The sequence below is a fragment of the Podarcis gaigeae genome (genome assembly GCF_964106915.1).
Source record: "Podarcis gaigeae genome assembly, chromosome: 4".
NCBI classification, from domain to species: Eukaryota; Metazoa; Chordata; class Lepidosauria; order Squamata; family Lacertidae; genus Podarcis; species Podarcis gaigeae.
In genome coordinates, this window is record NC_139677.1 from 625,903 (window position 1) to 644,843 (window position 18,941).

The window sequence follows — 18,941 nt, forward strand, 5'->3', positions numbered from 1 at the left end:
TCTCTTTCATATCCCTAGCCCTCCAGTTCATATTGGAATCAAAGCAATAGCAGCCTACCTCACATGATTGTTATTGAGTATGGATGAGGCATGCTGTACTCAAAGGGCAGACTTGCTTGGCCTCCCCTCCCCTCTCCTCATTCTTTCCCCTCCCCCCACAAGTTCATATTGGAATCAACTGGCCTACATCACCGGGTTGTTGTCGCCAGGGCTCTTTTTCTGGTAGTACTCAGCGGTACACTGTGTTGGCACCTTTTTTCTAGAAGAAAGCACTGATTTAGATGATATAACTTCAAGTACTAGAGATACCATTTCCAAATGGGTGCCCTCTCCTGTTTTCTGAGTTCTAGGGGAATGTTAGTTAGCTCCAGCTCCTATTATCAAAAGTTAATTGTGCAGCTAATGCATGATAGGCTCTGGCAGTGACACTTTGCTGAACTCTCCTTCTGGCAGTCAGATTTACTTCTAACACTGATGAGTTTTGCTGCCATCATTGCTTCTTTTGTCACCGACACTATTTGTTTGTTTTCTCTAGAAGTCAGAGTTAAGTTGTGCAGCTTGGTATATTCTTCACAGCATACAGAGTATGAGAAAGCAGTGAAGGTCAGACATGTCATAACAAAAGAAAGGAATGAAATATGAGGACAACCAATGTACTGTAGAGTAGAAGAGAACATTTCAAGCTGAAGAAAATGTGAAAGGGAAGTTTCTTAACCCAGTGCTGGTTTGTTTGTTTTTTGGCTTAGTGAATGTAGGAAGAAGAAAGAATATTGCCTTGCTTTGCATGGCAGATTTTGTTTATTGCCTTGATCTATAGCAGTGGCTTGTATAAAATGCCACATCATAGTAAACTGCATGGAAAGAGAGGTGGAGACACAAGGCAAACAATGAAACATGATCCAGTCATGCTTTGCTCTGGTTTATCTTCCTGCCTCTTAAAGTTGAAAACACAAAATAAGCAGGTTTGTGTAGTGCAGCTCTTGCTGAGTGTTTCAGAAACCTTCAACACAATTATCTTCCCACAGAGGCAAGTGGAAATCCAATAAAAACAATACAAAATATGTATTTAAAAGACCTCTAGTAATCTCGAAGATTCTTAAAGTTCTGAGAAAACAAGAATGTTTTTCCACAATCCTAAATGAGAAGAACCTGGGCATCTGGTGGGTATCTCCGAGGAGAGCATTCCAGAGGAAAGGAACCACCAGTCATCTTTCTCCAGCCATCACTCACTTAATCATGCAATTAGAAAGTGTTGTTTGTTTTGTTTTGTTTTGGGTAAGCTATTCTGTTTGGGGACTATGGAATGGGGGTGGGTGGTTTTATGCTGATGCAAAGCCCTCCAGATTTTGTTGGAATACAACTCCCATCATTAGCTATCCCTGGTGGAGGTTGGATGGCCTTCTGTCATGGATGCTTTAGTAGAGATTCCTGCATTGCAAGGGGTTGTGCTAGATGACCCTCTGAGTCCCTTCCAACTCAACCATTCTATGATTCTCTGCACCATTTATTTTGTTATCACCAGGTTGAGCACTGCTTTCCTTTTGGGTGAAGACAGGGGCAATGTAGGTGCTGAGCAGCTTCATCTTCTCTCTGCCATCCAACAGCATTGCTCTGTCTTCTCCATGCAGAGGGCCTACTTCTTGCTTGTTCTTCCTCTTGCTTCAAACATAGCCAAATAAACTTTCATTGTTATTTTTAACCTCTCTTGCAAGCCTGAGCCCATTCTGAGCTTTGGCCCACCTGGCCTTCTCCCTTAAACTGTTGTTGTCTGGTTGTGCATACTCCTTCTATACTTTCTTCCATTTATTATACATGTCCTTCTTAAATCTCAGCTCATCTGTAAGCACCTTATGCAGCCCCATACACAGCCTATCTGGGAGAAGGAAAACACTGACCTAAATCTCTACTGCCTTGTGGGATGTCTTTAGGAGAACAGAAGGCTAAGAAGTAACGTGGGGTGCTGCAGGGTTCTGTCCTGGGCCCGTTCTTGTTCAACATCTTTATAAATGATTTGGATGAAGGAACTGAGGGGATGCTCATCACAATTGCAGATGACACCAAACTGGGAGGGGTAGCTAATGCTGCAGAAATCAGAATCAGAATTCAAAATGACCTTAACAAATTGGAGAACTGGGTGTAAGCTAACAAAATTATTTTCAATAGGGGAAAATGTAAGGTTCTGCATTTAGGCAGGAAGAACCATATGCACAAATATAGGATGGCTTAACAGCAGTACATGTGAAAAGGATCTAGGGGTCTTGGTGGGCTACAAGCTTAACATGGGTCAACAGTGTGATGCAGCAGCAGCAAAAAAGTTAATGCTGCATCAACAAAAGTATAGTGTTCCAATCAAGGGAAGTAACAGTACCACTCTATTCCGCCTTGGTCAGACCACACCTGAAATACTGTGTCCAATTCTAGGCACCACAATTTAAGAAGGATGTTGATATCCTGGAATGTGTGCGGAGGAGGATAACCAAAATGATCAAGTGTCTGGAAACCAAGCCTTAGGAGGAGCACTTGAAGGAGCTGGGTATGTTTAGCCTTGAAAATAGGGGTGTGAGAGGAGAAATGATAGCCATCTTCAAATATCTTAAGGTCTGTCACATGGAAGAGGGAGCGTGCTTGTTTTCTCCTACTCTGGAGGGTAGGACTCGAGGCAATGGCTTCAAGTTACAAGAAAGGAGATGCTGACTAAACATTTAAAAAAAACTGACAGAGCTGTTCAGGAGCTTTGGCGCAGGGTTTATATAAAAGGTAAAGGTACCCCTGCCCGTACGGGCCAGTCGTGTCCGACTCTAGGGTTGTGCGGGGATTCGAACCATCGGCCATACGATCGGCAAGTCCTGGGCACTGAGGTTTTACCCACAGTGCCACCCGCGTCCCTATCCAAAGGATAAATGGACATAAATCTGGCATCAGGAATCACAAGACAGAGAAGCCAGTAGGAGATTTCCCAGGACATTCAATACAGGATATCAAAGCAGCTGTCTTATTACAAAAGAATTTCAGAAATACACTTAAAAGAGAAGTTGCTGAGTTACAAGTTATTACTAAACTGAAAACTATGGAGAGACCTGGTCTGAATAGAGATATTGGATTCTTGTCTCATTACACTTGCTAAAGCTATTTTTTGTTATCTGCATACTGTTCTCCCTTGCTTTTTCCTGTAGGACTAATTGCCATACCCATTTGAATCAATCACCCATCTCCTACTACCCTTCTGAGAAAAACCCCACCCCACCCTCCCACTATATACAAGGGTCTGGTGACTTCTGTTTCAGTGTATCTGAAGATGTGTGCATGCACACGAAAGCTTATACCCAGCACAAACTTAGTTGGTCTCTAAGGTGCTACAGGACATTATTTTATTTTTTATTTTTATTTTGACTTTAATTCCTTGTGCTGGTTATTGCCACTACTTTGCTTATGCAGCTTCAGTAATGTTTAACTCTATAATCATTATGGTGAGGAAAGCTTTGAGTAATTTAGAATAGGTCCTCCAAAATAGGGCTTAAAGCCATTATCATTCCTCCCAAAAGGGCTGTTTTTCAAAGCTAATCAATTAATTCAGTAGAAGAAACCACTACCTTTAGGGATTCAGTTGGAGGCTCTCTTTCCAGTGATGCTGTAATGAATCCTGCCAACTTTCAGATGAGCATCTCAGAAATGACCCAAAATTTTGTCTGTCTCTTCTTCTTTGGTGATCCCTCGTAGCCAAGTAAGATTGTCTTCCAAAACATTGTTTTAGTAATGAGTCTGTAAGTGACTGTGGAGGCCAATTCCAGACCCACATGTCCTTCCACAGGGGGGACATAGGTTTTCGGGTGGGAGCTGATCACGGTGAGGGTTTGCCAAGTATGCCTTCCTCTTAGTGTGTTTCTCCCTTTCGTCCTGAGTTCGAGTGTCTTCAAAGCCCATGACACCTTTGATAAAGGCAGTTCTCCTATTGGAGCGCTCACAGGCCAGTGTTTCCCAGTTGTTGGCGTTTATACTACATTTTAAAAGATGTGCCTTGAGAGAGTCTTTAAACCTCTTTTGTTGACCAGCAACATTAGGCTTCCATTTTTTGAGTTCAGAGTAGGGTAGTTGCGTTGGAAGACAATAATCAGGCACCCACTCAACATGACCAGTCCAACAAAGTTGATGTTGAAGTCACTGCTTCGACACCTGCCTTCCCAAGTGATGTGTAAAAATTTTCAGAGACACCACTGATCGAATCTTTCGAGGAGTTGGAGATGGTGTTTATAAGTGGTCCACGTTTCACAAGCATACAGGAGGTTGGTAGTACAATAGCTTTGTAAACAAGCATTTTGGTTTCCCTACGAATGTCCTCAAACATTCTGCATTTCAATCGGGAGAAAGCTGCACTTGCAGAGCTCAGGTGATGCTGGATTTTGGCATCAGCGTCAGCCCTTTGGGGAAAGATAACTGCCCAGGTGATTGACATTTTCCAATTGAGTTGGATTTGTAGCTCTGCAGAGGAGTTGTTTTGTGCTTGTTGGTGTACCACTTTGGTTTTTGTGATGTTTAGCGATAGGCCAAGCTTTTAGTAAGCTTCTGCGAAGATATTTAGGATGGTTTGGAGGTCATCCTCTGATTGTGCGCACACTATGTTGTCATCAGCATACTGAAGCTCTATGACGGAAGTTACAGTGATCTTATTCTTTGCTGTCAGCCTGCTCAGATTAAAGAGCTTTCCATCTGTTCGATACAGGATTTCTACTCTAGAGGGGAGTTTCCCTTCGACAAAGTGTAGGATCATGGCAATGAAAATAATGAATAGAGTTGGGGCAATAACGCAGCCCTGTTTAACACCGTATCCCACTGTGAATGGTTCACTTTGAGAGCCATTGTTATCTGCAATTGTAGCTGTCATATTACCATGGAGGAACCAAATGATGTTCACAAATTTATCTGTGGGCAGCCAGTTTTCAGAAGTACAATCCACAGGGCATTACGATTTACAGTGTTGAAAGCCTTAGTCAGGTCAACCCATATACAGGGTTGATTTTGCTCTCTGCATTTTTTTTTTTTAAGCTGTTGAGCAGAGAAAATCATGTCCACTGTCCCCCTAGAAGGTCAAAAACTATTTTGGGATTCAGGAAGAGTTGCCTCAGATATTGTTAAGAGATGGTTTGCTAAGATCTTTGCAAGAATTTCGCCGGCCGCAGCTAATACAGAGATGCCTTGATAGTTTCCTCAATCCTTTTTTTTATATATATAAATATTTATTAAAGATTTTCTTAATACAATAAAAAAAACAAAGAACATAACATATAATTTTACAATAACCATACTTTCTTCACTTCTTTGGACTTCCTCGCATCTCTCGTTCCTGCGTTCCAAATTTTCAATCTTTACCCAGCAATTTATCACCTTGTTTCAATTCTTATATTATAATTTTCCAATATTATCCCTAATTTTGGATAGTATAACCCCCAGCTTAGAAGCTTAATTTTAACATAATATTTATCCAAAATTTATCTTTTCTTATATTTTCATTTATCTTCAAACTCCTTTTAACTAGCTTATTGGTGCCATATTGTTAATAATCTTACATCTTTCTTAACATTCATACAATTTACAATATTTTTGTAAATAATCTTTGAATTTCTTCCAGTCCTCCTCCACAGCCTCTTCTCCCAGGTCTCGGATTCTGCCAGTCATTTCTGCTAACTCCATATAGTCTATCAGTTGCATCTGCCACTCTTCCAGTGTGGGCAAATCTTGGGTTTTCCAGTGCTTGGCGACAAATATCCTTGCTGCTGTTGTTGCATACATAAAAAATGTTCGGTCCTTCTTTAACACCCTCTGGCCGGCGATGCCCAAAAGAAAGGCCTCTGGTTTCTTAGGGAAGGTATACTTAAATACCTTTTTCAACTCATTATATATCATTTCCCAGAAAGCCTTAACTCTAGGGCAGGTCCACCAGAGGTGAAAGAACATTCCTTCAGTTTCTTTACATTTCCAACATTTATTCTCAGACAAATGGTATATTTTTGCAAGCTTGACTGGGGTCATGTACCACCTATATATCATCTTCATAATATTTTCTTTCAAGGCATTATATGTCATAAATTTCAAACTGGTGGTCCATAACCTTTCCCAGTCAGCAAACATGATATTGTACCCAATGTCCTGTGCCCATTTTATCATAGCCGATTTAACCGTTTCATCTTGTGTATTCCATTTTAACAGCAAGTTGTACATTCTTGAAAGTACCTTAGTCTTAGGTTCTAACAGTTCTGTTTCCAATTTTGATTTTTCCACCTGGAATCCTATCTTTTTATCCATCTTGAAAACCTCTTTAATCTGAGCGTAATGTAACCAATCTCGCACTTTATCTTTTAGTTTCTCCAAACTCTGCAACCTCCAATTATCTCCATCTTTTTCTATTATTTCCCAATATTTCGGCCATTTGAGTCTTTTCCGGGCCTTAGCTTCCATTGGTGATAACCACCTTGGGGTCTTATTTTCCAATAAGTCTTTATATTTTATCCAGACATTGAACACTGCTTTCCTGACAATATGGTTCTTGAAAGCCTTATGAATTTTAACCTTGTCATACCACAAATATGCATGCCATCCAAAAACGTTGTTAAATCCTTCCAAATCTAAAACATCAGTGTTTTCAAGAAGCAGCCAATCTTTCAACCAGCAGAAAGCTGCTGATTCATAGTACAGCTTTAAGTCTGGCAGGGCAAAGCCCCCTCTTTCTTTAGCATCAGTTAGTATCTTAAATTTGATTCTGGGCTTTTTGCCTTGCCAGACAAATTTAGAGATATCTCTTTGCCACCCCCCAAAACACTCCATTTTGTCCACATTCTGTAAAGTCTGAAACAAAAACAGCATCTTTGGCAATACATTCATCTTTATAACAGCAATTCGTCCTGACAAGGAAAGTTTCAATCTTGACCAAACTTCTAAATCCCTTTTAATTTCAGACCAGCACTTTTCATAGTTATCCTTAAATAAACTCATATTCTTCGCTGTTATGTTTACCCCTAGGTATCTTACTTTTTTAACCACATTTAACTCTGTCTCTTTCTGAAACCTTTCTGATTCTAAAGGTGTCAAATTCTTTTCCAAAACCTTGATTTTCTGCTTGTTAAGTTTAAATCCCGCCACCCGACCAAACTCATGAATCAATTGTAATACCCTTTTTGTACTAGACTCTGGCTCCTGTAGGGTCAAAACTAGGTCATCTGCGAATGCTTTAAGTTTATACTGTTTCGCTCCGACCTGAATTCCTTCCACCAACCGGTCTCCTCTAATCGTATTCAAGAGCACCTCCAGGACCGAAATATATAGCAAAGGGGAGATAGGGCAACCTTGTCGTGTTCCTTTTTCAATTTTGAACTCTTCCGTCACCACATTGTTCACTATCAATTTAGCCTTTTGTTCCGAATAGATTGCCTCTATCCCATTCTCAAACCCCCGTCCCACTCCCATCCCTTCCAAATTTTTCTTCAGAAACTTCCATGAGATGTTATCAAAGGCCTTCTCCGCATCAATAAATATTAACACTGCTTTTGTATTGATATTTGTTTGCAAAAGTTCCAAAATGTCAATAATATTCCTTGTATTAGCAAACAAATGTCTACCTGGGAGAAAGCCTGCTTGGTCCTTGTGAATTACTTCATTTAACACTTTTTTAAATCTGCTTGCTAAAATGTCTGCAAATATTTTGTAATCCACATTTAGGAGGGAGATTCTTAAGTTGTGTCTTTTCAGTTTCTAGTTTGGGTATCAATGTGATGAAAGCTTCTTTCCACGACTCCAGTGCCTTCTTCCCCTCCATAATTTCATTGCAAACCTCCATTAATGGATGTATCAAATAGTCTTTCAATGTCTTATAATATTTGGAGGTAAGCCCATCTGGCCCTGGAGATTTGCCCAGTTGCATGTTCTGAATGGCTTCTTCAATCTCTTGTTGTGTTATTTTATAGTTCAGGATTGTTCTATTTTCCTGAGACAGCCTTGGTAGACCATTCTTTATCAAAAATTGTTCTATCTCCACCTCGTTTTGCGGCCCTTGTGTATAAAGTTGTTTAAAATATCTCTGGAAACACTTTCTGATCTCCACTGGGTTCTGAATATTTCTTCCTTCAATCTCTAAATTTGTAACCGTGTTCAATTTTTGTCTCTTTTTCAGCTGCCATGCTAGCAGCTTTCCACATTTGTTTGCCGATTCAAAAGATCTTTGTTTCATTATCTTAACTTTCCATTCCACTTCCTGATTTATCAATTTAGAATATTGTGCTTGGTAAAGTTTAATTTCTCTTAGAATCTCCTTTGACTTCGGTCTCGATCTTAACTTCTTCTCACATTCTTTAATTTTCTCCAGGATCTTGTCTTTTTTCTCATTCTGTGCTCTTTTCTTTATAGTGTTCTGTTGTATCAGAAACCCCCTCATAACCGCTTTGCTTGCGTCCCAGACGGTTCTTTTTTCCACCGTAGTGTTCAAATTTATCTCAAAGTAGTCCTTCAAAGCTTTTTGGGCCTTTTTGATAATCTCCTGATCTCTAAACAAATTGTCATTCATCTTCCATCTGAAGGAGCCAGTTGGAGTTAGTCTCATGTCCATCTTTACGGCATTATGGTCGGAGCAGGTCTTTGGGCAGATTTCCACTTTTTTTATCTTGGGTGCCAGACCTCTAGTTATCCATATTTGGTCGATTCTTGTCCATGTCAGTTGGGCTTCAGAAAAGAATGTTCCTTCTCTTCCCAGGGGGTTCTTTGTTCTCCAGATGTCAATCAAGTCCATATTGTCAGTCAGTTCAAAAAATGTTTTAGGTAGTCTGCCATCTTTTGTCACATTTTGGCTATGTGACTTATCCATGTTGGTCGATGCCACCCCATTCATGTCTCCCATCATGATGATGTTGTCATAGTTCAGATAGTCCAGCATTATCTCATGCAGCTTCTTGTAAAATTCCGATTTCCCCTCATTTGGTGCATAAATTCCTAATATCAAAAACTTTTCTCCTTGATTTTGTATCTCGATTGCCAAAATTCTTCCTTGCTCATCTTTGAATAAAAATTTTGGTGACAGGCTCTCTTTTGCATATATCACCACACCTCTTTTCTTGATTCGGTCCGAAGAGATAAATTCTTGGCCTAATCTTTTGTTTATTAACACTTTTCTGTGGATCCTGGTCACATGTGTTTCTTGCAGGCAAATAATGTCCAATTGTTCTTTTTTCAATATATGAAATATTCTTCTCCTTTTTTCCGAAGAGTTGGCGCCATTAATGTTCCAACTCAGAAGTTGCAGAGACATCCTGGACAAATCTGTTATTGCTCTAGTGGTGGTATCTTTTCCTCCTGGTCTTCAGACCCCGAAGGTGTGGGTGTAGGTGCAGGCGATGGTCCAGCCCCTAAAGGTCTTTCGATCCCTTTCTGAAGGTCCTCTCCGTAGGTACTCAGAAATTTTTCTTTATCCTCAGCTGTTTTGATTTTCACTTTCTTCCCTCTGAATGTAAAAGATAATCCTTGGGGAAATTCCCAACTAAAAACAATTGAATTGCTCCTCAGCAATCTTACTAGCTCAGTGTAGGTGGATCTAAGGTCCAGAAGTTGTTTTGGAATGTCTTTGTAAATCTCTGCTCTTTTATCCAAAATTTCAAGTGACTTTCCGTAATGTAGTCCTAGTATTTTGTCCCTTTCCTCCTTGGATCTCAAAGTAATCAAACAGTCTCTGGGCCTGTCTTTCCTTGTTAATTTTCCAAGTCTAAAAGCAGTCACAATTTTAAAGTCCTTTTCTTCCTCCAAAGGCCAAAACTTGGAAAATTCCTTAGTCAAAAACTCAATTAAATTCCCTTGTTCAGGTTCAAGTTCTGGTGTAGACCTCAATCTCAAGTTATTTTCCCGAGCCCATAGTTCAATCATAGACAGATAGGCCTGTTGTTCTCCAACCTGCTCCTGCTCAGTTCTTCAGTTTTTTGAATAGCTTCCTCTGCCAATTTCCGATTTTCTGCGGTGGCTTCAAATAATTTGCCAATTGATTGTGCATTCGAAGTAACTTGTTCAGTTAATTTATTAACACTGGCTGTATTTTGATCAATCTTTGCCGTTTGCTCATCCGCTTTTTTGTCTAAAGCTTCCAATTTTTCAAATATTTTATCTAATACTGAAGCAGATCCTTCTGCTGCCATATCCTCTAACAACGGTTGCTCAATTTCTTCGTCTACTTCCAAAACAGCAGGGACAGATGATCTACGCGGCTGTGAGGTTAAAGTCAGAGTTGTTTGCTTTGCTTTCGCTTTAGCCGCTCTTGTTGATCTCCCAGTGCCACTCATTCCAATTCTGTCTACTGGTCAAGGTCAGACTGAGTATGTTCCCATGGGAAACCACCAGCCCAGAGGGTAAACCACCAAATAGAAGGAAAGGAAAAGCAAAGCAAAGTCACATGCAGTTGTAAATCCAAAGTCCTCTAGAGGGAGCCCAATTTCCAATTTCCAATACTTCAAAAACAGTGTCCATACAGCCTTTAGTTTCCAAAGAACCTTCAGTTTCCCTGTATTTAGCAGAGTTGGTCTCAAAAGTATAACAATGTCTCAGCAAGTGCCAGAAAAAATGATTCAATGTAACAGTTCCAATAGCACTCAGCTTGTAGCAGCACAAAGCAACAAAATGTCAAAATTTGCAATCTGACAGTTCTGTTAAATAGGCAGTCCGACTGCCTGGGTTTCTCTGTAGATTTGTAAATTCCACAGAAAAGGTAAAGCACAGTTCGTATTAAGAAGTGAATCACTTAAAGAGTTAAGTCTTAAACACAACTTCAATAGATGTAAAGATTGATTGCCTTTTAGCGCCTCTTCAAAGGCTCCAAACATCAAAGTCCTTTGCTTTGAATCTTAAGGAGAGACAAGAGACGGAGTTCCTGGTTGCGTCTCCCGCTTTTAGCTGAATTAGCAGTAATTTAGCCTCCAAATTTTCCTTCTTTTCTTACTCACGGGTTGTTGTTTTCCAATCGGATGTTCCCAGGAAAAGAGGTCAGCGCTCACCGACAGCAGCTACGCGGCTTCACTCCACAGAAAGAGCGATCGACTCACAGCACCGCGCCAGCCCTTCCACGTTCCGAGACCCCTTATGGGGTCTCTTCTGCATTTCGGGGGGCGCTTCTGGTGCCCGCCGAGTCCCACGGCCACAGGCTTTCGCTGCCTGTGGTTTTCCGACGTGGGTCTCCGCTTCGCCGTAGCGGACGACCCATTTCTGTGGAGCTCCCCCTTCGCAATTAGAAGAGGGCAGCCATTGTCGTTTGCGCCGCCTCCGGAAGTCCATAGTTTCCTCAATCCATTCTGTCACCTTTTTTAAAAAAGATAGATTTGGCATCCCTAAAGTTTGTGGAATTCCCTCTCTCTCCCATATTTTTTCGATGAGCTTGTGAAGTTGTTGTGCAAGCTCAATTCCGCCCACTTTGAAGACTTCAGAATCCCATCAGGTCCCTGATGTTGTTTTTCATTTGGTTAATAGCTGTACACAACTCACCCAGGTTTGGTGATACTGCAAGCTCATCTCTAATTTGTTTTTGCAGAATTTGTGACAGGACCTCAGCAGCTACGGGGGAGTTGCAGTTAAGGAGATGCTGGTAATGTTCTTTCTAGCACAGTGCAATAGCTTCTTTATCTTTTAGAAGTGTGGTACCATCTGTTGAGCTTAGGGGGCATATGCCATGATTTATCGGCCCATAGATGGTTTGTGGCTTTAAAGAAACTCTGTGCATCTTGAGTGTCGGCTAAGCACTGAATCTTTGAGCTTTATTCACCAGGTATTATTTAATTCTCTGGTTCTTCTTTGAACCTCAGCCTTAGTGTTGGCATAGGGGTTTTTTTCTGAGTGGTGCAGTTTCTATCTCTTTGCCAGATCTGAAAGGGTTTCCTTTTCTTATCAATAATGCGTTCAATCTCACTGTCATTTTCATCAAACCAGTCCTAGTGTTTCTCGGTTTGGTATCCAATAGTTTGTTCACAGGCTGCAATAATGCATGTTTTTAGCTTGGTCCAGTGTTCCTCGATGTTATCAGGGAATTCCAAAAGCAGATTGTCCTTAAGAGTCTTTTGGAAGCAGTCCCACTTAATAGGATCTTGAAGGGCTTGAGTGATCATTTTGCACCTTGGTTTCCTTCCTTGAAGCCTGTGTTGAGGTATAATCTTGATAGCCATTGTGGAGCGTATTAATAGGTGATCTGTCCAGCAGTCATTGGCACTCGTCATAGCTCTGGTAAGGAGCACATCATGGCAATCTTCAACTCAGACAATTACATAGTCTAAGAGGTGCCAGTGGTTTGACCGAGGGTGCCTTCATGATGTTTTTAATTTACTTTTTTGTCAAAAAAGTGTGTTGGTGATAACAAGGTTGTGTGCTGCACATATCGTCAAAAGTAAAGGTTCCGTTCTGGTTGCTGTTGCCAGCTCCTTCTTTCCCAATACAGTGGTGCCTTGCAAGACGAAAAGAATCCATTCCGCGAGTCTCTTCGTCTTGCGGTTTTTTCGTCTTGCGAAGCAAGCCCATTAGCAGCGTAGCGGCTTAGCGCTATTAGCGGCTTAGCGGATCAGCCGATAAGCAGCTTAGCGGATCAGCTGTTAAGTGGCTTAGCGGATTAGCTGATAAGCGGCTTAGTGGATCAGCTGTTAAGCGGCTTAGCGGCTTAGCGGATCAGCTGTTAAGCGGCTTAGCGGCTTGGGAAAAAGGGGAGGAAAAGGGAAAAAACCCCGCAGGAACTCGCAAGACATTTTCGTCTTGCGAAGCAAGCCCATAGGAAATTCGTTTTGCGAAGCACCTCCAAAACGGAAAACCCTTTCGTCTAGCGGGTTTTCCGTCTTGCGAGGCATTCGTCTTGCAGGGCACCACTGTAGTCCCAGGGCACAGATCAAAATCTCATCTAACTCTTGCATTAAAATCACCCAGGAGGATAATTTTATCCTCCTTAGACATTTATGATAGGATGCTATCCAGATGAGAGTAAAAAAATCCTTATTTGTCTTCATCGGCATCCAGTGCTGGTGCATAAGTGCTTAGAATAGTAGCATGTTGGTTTTTGGTGAGTTTTACTCAAAGGATTGAAAGTCACGCATTAATGCTGGTAGGGACTTCTAACAAGAGGTTCACAAGATTGTTTTTGATAGCAAAGCCTACTCCATGTATTCAATGTTCTTGTCCAGGTAGCCCTTTCCAGAAGAATATGTAGCCTCCTTTTTCTTTCTTCAGTTGTCCCTCACCTGCTCTTCGAGTTTCTTAAAGCCCTGCAATATCAATGTTAAAAAATCACAGCTCTCTTGCAATGATGGCAGTTCTGCGTTCGGGACGCTCATTATCTGTGTTATCTGACAAAGTCTGTATATTCCATGTTCCAAACTTCAATTGTCTTTTCCGACTTCTGGGTGGTGACCCCACTGGGCGCAGTAATCCAGTCAGGGGAAAAGGTATCTGAAGAAGTGTGCATGCACACGAAAGCTCATACCAAGAACTGACTTAGTTGGTCTTTAAGGTGCTACTGGAAGGATTCCCCCCCCCCCCTTTTAACAGAGTTGACTTCCTTCTGAGCAGATATGAATAGGATTGCACATAGGAAATACATATATCCATTATTGCAGTGGTAGAGAGCTAGCCACATCAGAAGAAACCACATAACCCATCCTTCACTCAATCCAAAAAGGTTCCTGGATGTCAAATGTTACTGAAACACTGAGGAAAAGACACAGGAAAGGAGGTGCCAGTAACATAACAACTGCCTCCAAAGTGCTTCACTATGTTCAGATCAGCTATTTCATGGCAATTGTTTCAATGAAGAACAGAAGACCATCTCAGCTGTGAGTCTTGGCGACCTCTTCCACCTGGTCTAGGAGGGCAGAGCTGCCAACTGACTGCAGCTATGAAAGCTGAGGCTGGTATTCTTTAGTGAGTTTCAATTTTGTTATTATGCCCCCAATTGTCTAAAATGTTTTCAACTATTTTCAGCTTGCATATTTTTAAATCTGTGGGGTTTGTGGGGTGTGTCTGGAAAGAAAGGAAATGGGGAGACCAGGGAGTCCCCAATCACAATGGTTCAGGGAAGGGGAAGGTATGGGGTGGGACAGGTGAGGTAAGGGGCACATGGCACAGACAGTTGGTGACTTGTGCTGTGTGCCAGCCCCTCTTCCAACCTGGGGAATTGTGGTTCTGTCGGCCAATCCTTGAGTCTGCAGCTGCTGTTGTTGAGAAAGACCTCCTTCATCCATGATCTTATTGTGGATATTGAGGGTGATTTGGTCTGAATCAGAGACATGGGTGAGTGAACAGGGTGGAGTTCATCTCACTCATCTGTGCCCACCTGTGTACTCAGGGCAGCATCAGAGCAGGCTTGAGGGCTGGGGAGAGGGAGTTGCTGTGGTCTATAGAGAACCCCCCCTTCTCTCTCCAGACTCTCTGTAGGGGATCTAGAGTGTGTGGGCACTAGGAACAGAATAAGGATTCTAAAGGTATACTACCCGCAACACTGCCCAGTGGTCTCCCTGCTTGAATTATAGAATCATAGAATCATAGAGTTGGAATAGACCACAAGGGCCATCAAGTCCAACGCCCTGCCAAGTAGGAAACACCATCAGAGCACTCCTGACATATGGTTGTCAAGCCTCTGCTTAAAGACCTCCAAAGAAGGAGACTCCACCACACTCCTGGGCAGCAAATTCCACTGTCGAACAGCTCTTACTGTCAGGAAGTTCTTCCTAATGTTTAGGTGGAATCTTCTTTCTTGTAGTTTGGATCCATTGCTCCGTGTCCGCTTCTCTGGAGCAGCAGAAAACAACCTTTCTCCCTCCTCTATGTGACATCCTTTTATATATTTGAACATGGCTATCATATCACCCCTTAACCTCCTCTTCTCCAGGCTAAACATGCCCAGCTCCCTTAGCCGTTCCTCATAAGGCATCGTTTCCAGGCCTTTGACCATTTTGGTTGCCCTCCTCTGGACACGTTCCAGTTTGTCAGTGTCCTTCTTGAACTGTGGTGCCCAGAACTGGACACAGTACTCCAGGTGAGGTCTGACCAGAGCAGAATACAGTGGCACTATTACTTCCCTTGATCTAGATGCTATACTCCTGTTGATGCAGCCCAGAATTGCATTGGCTTTTTTAGCTGCCGCGTCACACTGTTGGCTCATGTCAAGTTTGCGGTCAACCAAGACTCCTAGATCCTTTTCACATGTACTGCTCTCAAGCCAGGTGTCACCCATCTTGTATTTGTGCCTCTCATTTTTTTTGCCCAAGTGCCATACTTTACATTTCTCCCTGTTAAAATTCATCTTGTTTGTTTTGGCCCAGTTCTCTAATCTGTCAAGGTCGTTTTGAAGTGTGATCCTGTCCTCTGGGGTGTTAGCCACCCCTCCCAGTTTGGTGTCATCTGGAAATTTGATCAGGATGCCCTTGAGTCCATCATCCAAGTCGTTGATAAAGATGTTGAATAAGACTGGGCCCAAGACAGAACCCTGTGGCACCCCACTAGTCACTCTTCTCCAGGATGAAGAGGAACCATTGATGAGCACCCTTTGGGTTCGGTCAGTCAGCCAGTTACAAATCCACTGAGTGGTAGCATAGTCAAGACCACATTTTACCAGCTTCTTTACAAGAATATCATGGGGCACCTTGCTGAAATCAAGGTAGGCTACATCCACTGTGTTCCCTTCATCTACCAGGCTTGCAATTCTGTCAAAAAACGAGATCAGGTTAGTCTGACATGACTTATTTTTCAGAAATCCATGCTGACTATTGGTGATCACAGCATTCCTTTCTAGGTCCTCATAGACTGTTTGCTTAATGATCTGCTCCAGAATCTTCCCTGGTATTGATGTCAGACTGACTGGGCGGTAATTATTTGGGTCCTCTCTTTTCCCCTTTTTGAAAATAGGGACAACATTTGCCCTCCTCCAATCTGCCGGGCCTTCGCCTGTTCTCCAGGAATTCTCAAAGATGACTGCCAGTGGTTCTGAGATCACATCTGCCAGTTCTTTTAATACTCTTGGATGCAGTTCATCTGGCCCTGGAGACTTGAATACATCTAAACTAGCCAAGTATTCTTGTACTATCTCCTTAGTTATTCTGCGCTGTGTTTCCTCTGCTGAATCATTTGCTCCAAATTCTTCAGGTCGGGCATTGTTTTCTTTATCGGAGAAGACTGAGGCAAAGAAGGCATTGAGGAGTTCAGCCCTTTCTGTGTCCCCTGTTTGCATTTCACCATCTTCTCCTCTGAGTGACCCCACTGTTTCTTTGTTCTTCCTTTTGCTACGAACATACCCATAAGAGCCTTTTTTGTTGCTTTTAACCTCTTTAGCAAGCCTGAGTTCATTCTGTGCTTTAGCTTTTCTGACTTTGTGTCTACACGTGCTGGCTATTTGTTTGAATTCCTCTTTGGTGGTTTTCCCCCTTTTCCATTTTTTGTACACATCCTTTTTTAATCTTAACTCAGTTAAAAGTTCTTTAGATAGCCACCCTGGCTTCTTTAGGCAACTTCCATGTTACCGTCTCATTGGTATTGCCTGAAGTTGTGCTTTTACTATCTCCCTCTTAACAAACTCCCAGCCATCATGAACTCCCTTTCCTTTTAGTATTACTGTCCATGGGATCTCACGCAGCACTTCCCTAAGTTTTATGAAGTCGGCTTTCTTAAAGTTAAGAAATTGAGTCCTAGTATGCTTGGCTGTTCCTTTCTGCTGTACAATTTCATTTCCCAGAAGGTGGAAAAAGCAACAAGGGAATCATGTATCTTGGACCTGGTCCTCACCAACAGGGAGGAACTGATCAATAAAGTTGAAGCACTGGGAAACTTGGGGTGAAGTGACTATGCCCTGGGTTTCATGATACAGAGCCAAGGGAACTCTGGGCTTTAAGAAGACCAATTTATAAAAGCTCAAGGAACTACGGGAAAAGATCCCATGGTCAGAAATACTCAAAGAGAAGGGAACTTAAGTTGGTTGGCAGTTTCTTAAAAGGTGAAATACTGAAGGCACAAATGCTGACAATTCCAACAAGAAAAAAGTGGGAAGCATCTAAAGAAACCAGTGTGGCTGCAAAAGCTTACAAATGCAGGGATCTCAACTAAAGTATACATAACATGTGGTCCTCCAACCTCTACTTGAAAATCTCCAAGGAAGGAGTGTCCACCACCTTCCAAAGGAGTCCACTCTATTGTTGAACAGCCCTTACCATCAGAAAGTTCATCCTGGTGTTTAGCTGGAATCTCCTTTCTTGTAACTTGAAGCCATCTCCCATATTTCAAGATAGCTTAGATATCTCCTCTTAGTCTCCTCTTTACTATACTAAACATACCCATTTCCCTCACCGCTCCTTATAAGGTCTGGTTTCTAGACCCATGATCATCTTGGGCTGGATCTACACTGACCTTTTAAACATTATTAGAACAATATTACAGGGACGCAGGTGGCACTGTGGGTTAAAGCTTCAGTGCCTAGGACTTGCCGATCGAATCCCTGCGGCGGGGTGCGCTCCCGCTGCTCGGTCCCAGCGCCTGCCAACCTAGCAGTTCGAAAGCACCTCCGGGTGCAAGTAGATAAATAGGGACCGCTTACCAGCGGGAAGGTAAACGGCGTTTCCGTGTGCGGCTCTGGCTCGCCAGATGCAGCTTGTCATGCTGGCCACATGACCCGGAAGTGTCTCCGGACAGTGCTGGCCCCTGGCCTCTTAAGTGAGATGGGCGCACAACCCCAGAGTCTGTCAAGACTGGCCCATACGGGCAGGGGTACCTTTACCTTTAGAACAATATTAGATAACTCATTCTAAAACATCGCAGGGCATACTGGTAAATTAAAAATGTTCCTTACTGTCAGAGCTGCCCTAGGTCCCAGCTCACAAAGGACCAACGCCAGTTCTTGTCATATACAAAAGTCTTTATTGAAGTTCAGTTTCGATTTCAAAGCCGCAGCGCGCAGCTCTACGTCTTGATCCCTAGACCGCTGAAGCTCCGTCTGAATCTCCTCCCCCTAGACACCAGTTTAAGACTCTAGCCCTGCTCCACCTCTTCCTCTGCTCTTTCCTCCTCTGGGCCCGCCTGTCTGCTGTGGTCTTGTCCTTTCTGGACTCTTCTGATGCTGACTCCCCTGATTCTTCCCCCTGCCTCCGGCGGGCTTTAGGACCTGGTTCCCAATCCGGGTTTTCTGCTGTGCCGCGCGCCTGTACATTTGAACTTGGCGCCCGCGCACAGCCGGCAACCTTCCTCCTGACCGTTACACTGCTCCTGTCACTGCTTCCCCCTTTGGGGGGGGCTAGCTGGGCCTGACCTCCCCTCCATTCCCTCTCCAACAGAGGCGTGGTCAGCCATAACTCATCTTCTCTCCCCGCCTGAGGAGACGCTGGCCCTGATGCATGGGACTCTTCCCCCCCACTACGCTCTGGTGGGGGAGCTGGCCCTGATCTCTCGCTGCTGCTTTGGGAGTCCCCGCTGGCCCCTTGCTTCTGGTGCGTCCCCCCTGGGACCCCCCTTGCCCTGGCCATCGGCACCCCCTTCTGGGAATCTTCTGATTCGCTGGAGAAGCTCATGGAATCTCTCGGGCCACTGTCATACTCCCCTACGCTGCCCTCCGATTCTTCCCCTTCGCTCTCCATTTCCTCTCTCCCCTGTGCCTCTGCTCCTGAGCCCCTGACATCCATCCCCCCTCGAAGCCCCCCTTCCCCCCTCCCCCTCTTCGGGTGCGGGTTCCGGGTGCTCCAGTGCTGTGGGGGTGAGTGCGGGATACAGTTCTTCCCCCCTGGTGTGTAGCCGGCCAGCTGGATCCAACCAGTCCGTAATGGGCTCGTCGACGTCTATCTCCTCTGCTTCCATCTCTCTGCAGCTGTGCTCGAACCCAGGATCCTCCCCCAACAAGTCCATGTCCGCCTCTCCCCCTGTTGCCTCGGGGGGTGCTGCCTGTAAGGGCCCCCTCAATAGTTCCCTGCTCCACTCCACCT